The sequence below is a fragment of the Nannospalax galili genome, unplaced genomic scaffold, assembly GCF_000622305.1.
Source record: "Nannospalax galili isolate Female #2095 unplaced genomic scaffold, S.galili_v1.0 scaffold709, whole genome shotgun sequence".
Lineage (NCBI taxonomy): Eukaryota > Metazoa > Chordata > Mammalia > Rodentia > Spalacidae > Nannospalax > Nannospalax galili.
Genome location: NW_008360314.1, coordinates 1,935,593 through 1,938,701, shown reverse-complemented (window position 1 = coordinate 1,938,701; position 3,109 = coordinate 1,935,593).

Genomic DNA, 3,109 nt, shown 5'->3' with positions numbered 1-3,109 from the left:
AATAAAGCTGCAGTAAGCACAAAATAGATTGTCTTACCCACTAGTAGGAGAAAATTACTCAGGAATATAAGGGCAAACATTCACCATGGCTTCCTTATATAACAGTGTTACATCTTCAAGTCTGTTGACTTTTCCCAAAGTGTAGTATCCCTCCCCGAGTTCAAATAACTATGAGTTATATTGGTTTTTCAAAAAAAATTGTATACTTCAATTTTTAACTGTTTTATTAAATGATGATCACATTTGAAAAACATGAAATCACACTAACCTTAAAGAAATTCTTAGATTACCAGAGTTAAATAAACATCTGATGTTCATTCCCTTGAAACTTTGGTAAAATACTCAGTATAAACTATTCCTAATCTATTGTTTGTATAATTTAAATTATCCCTAATTTATTGTTTGTATAAAATTGTTCCTTTAAAAGCATCACTATTTCTTGCCCATTATAAATCACACATACATATAGCAGACAGAATTCTTCAGTGAATAATGCCATTAGCCAATATATAAATCAAAAGTCTTTTTTTTTCTTAGTCAAAGTTATACAGAACTCTATGTAATAAAATTAAGCATTAGCAAAGTCTTCAGTGGGAACAGTCCTTACTCTTTTAAACTTTGATATATTTAATCTCAGTCTCTGACCACTGAGTGAACTAGCTTCCACATAATTCATAGCTTTGTGTGCATGTCCACATATTCTAGAAGGCTAGGAGAAAAAGAATTTAGTATAGGAAGCCATTGATGATGGAGAGACACATCTGGTCTTTTAGAATATACAATTGCTTCATATTATATCACAAATTAGCTGAGAAATATGTTGAAAAATTTAGAATCCATACAGTCTTTTTGTACAGTTCTGAGAAGTAAGAATGAGAGCTAAGATCTTGTGAAATTTGAGGATGGCTTAGTTTAAGTGCCAAACTTAGACTTTTTGACCATAGTGAGGAAATCAATGCAGTGCTCTGTTATTTGGTGTATTCACATATGTCAGTAAACATACATTCCATGACAACATGTATTTTAAATACAAATGAGGACTATGTGGAATATTCTTATATTAAAAATATCAACCAGCAACTCATGTCTATAGAATATTTATGTTTATCTCAACAGTTCCACAGCATAAATATGCTCCATTATGTCAGGTAAATTATTTGTATTTAAAAGGTATTATGTACTACAGACAGATAAAGGGATTTGATAAAGATTTCACCGAATTTTATTTCATCGAATTTTAATCACAGAGCCTGCTAAAGAACATACTTTATCAAAGAATCTGATAATGCAAAGTAAATTATTGTCCTTTAAATTTTTTCAATAGAAAATATATTTTCCAGTGGTCTAGTGAATTTTTACTATTTTGTCTAGTTTTTAAAATACTGTAGATTTTAACCCTTCACTATTCCACCATGGTTCTTAGAAAAAATTATTCTATTTATATTTTCTACCATGACAGGATCAGGGATCTGGTTAATTTTGGATAAACAAAATGAAAATTAAGTAACTTTCTTTTTATCAATTATTGAATAACTTTTTCCTTTCTCTTTAGTGTTATGATTACTGAAAAGAGGGACATAAAGGAGTGTTGCTTTCTCTGACTTCTTGAATCTTCTGCCTGGAGTTACAAACTGGAGTGTCAGAAACAAACAGAATCCCAAACTGAGCACATCACCATAAAACTGGAAACTCATGTAAGGATGTTCAGGAAGGGTTGAGATAGTTTGAACTCACATAGAGGAAAGAAGATCTAGGGATGTCATGGAGTCACACTGAGTCTTTGCTGGGGTTTGCATTCCCAAATACAATCTCAAAACTTTGGGGAAAACCACTTGTGGTGGCACATGCCTTTAATCCCAGCACTCAGGAGGCAGAGGCGGGCAGATCTCTGAGTTCAAGGCCATCTTGACCCTGTGTGCACCGCACAGAGACAGACCTCACTGTTAAGTCAAGGTAAGGAAATCCACTTTCAGTTCTCATTCCTTTACTTTTATACTTTCTTATTTATGACCCAATTTCAAACCAATGAACCAGCTTCAGCCTTCTGGGATTTCTTTTGGTTATCCGATTGGATATTTTTATCTTTTCCTCTTCATTCTCCTTTTAGCTGGGATGGCCTTTATCTCCTCCTTCTTTCTTGTTTCATCCACTTTATTTACTTTCCATTCTTACCCTTAGTAAATCATATCTTAGATCACACTGCACTGTCATTGCCTCTTATTTTTCCTTTAAAATATTTAACCTTTTTTTAGCATACCTTTTATATAACCTTTATTATACAATATTACATAAACCAATTTTGTACAAATATATAATGCATTTTGAGCATGTCCCCTGATTATCACCTATTCTCTCTCTTGACCTCTCTCCTCTCACTAGGAAGAAATTCAGAAAATGAGAGTAAATTTTACTGAGGAAGGAAGAGTAAAGAGGGAGAGAGAGAGGAAAGAGAGAGAAATAATGCTTATATGGAATGAAAAACAAAAGGGAAAAGTATTATTTCATAGGTTTATTTAAAAATATACATATCGATGTAAGCATGTGCATACAGCTGAAGGCTATATAATACAATGACAGTACCAGGCAAGGGAAAGTACTTTCAAATTGTTAGAGTACTTACTCCAAGAGATTCCCCAAATAAAATAGGCTATTGCCACAGCTCTTGATCCCCCTCCCAAATCTTGAATATAAAACCTTATTGCTTACTGAAGAAACAAGATACTTTGGACTTAGGACTTGGAGCAACTGAACTTGAACTGACCTGGAAACCTCCTCCCCAGAGTAGCTCTAATAGTCTCAGAAAGCACTATGAGAATTTCAAGCTGCCACAGGAGAAAACCAATCAATGGTCTTACCCAACTGTAAGACTTATGAATCACAACAATGACCAGCCCAGCAAATTATTATTAATGGAGTAGTAGTAACACTTTTATCTTAGAGTTAACCAACAGCTGTGTAATTAGACTTAAGATCACTCTATAGGAGGGAATTCACACATGCTACTGTAAACATAACCAAGTTCACATTGTTGGAGAGGTCATAAACCCTAGAGAAGAACCTACTTCTATCACTTTCCTAGACTGATAAAAATTTTTACTTTTTAATAAAT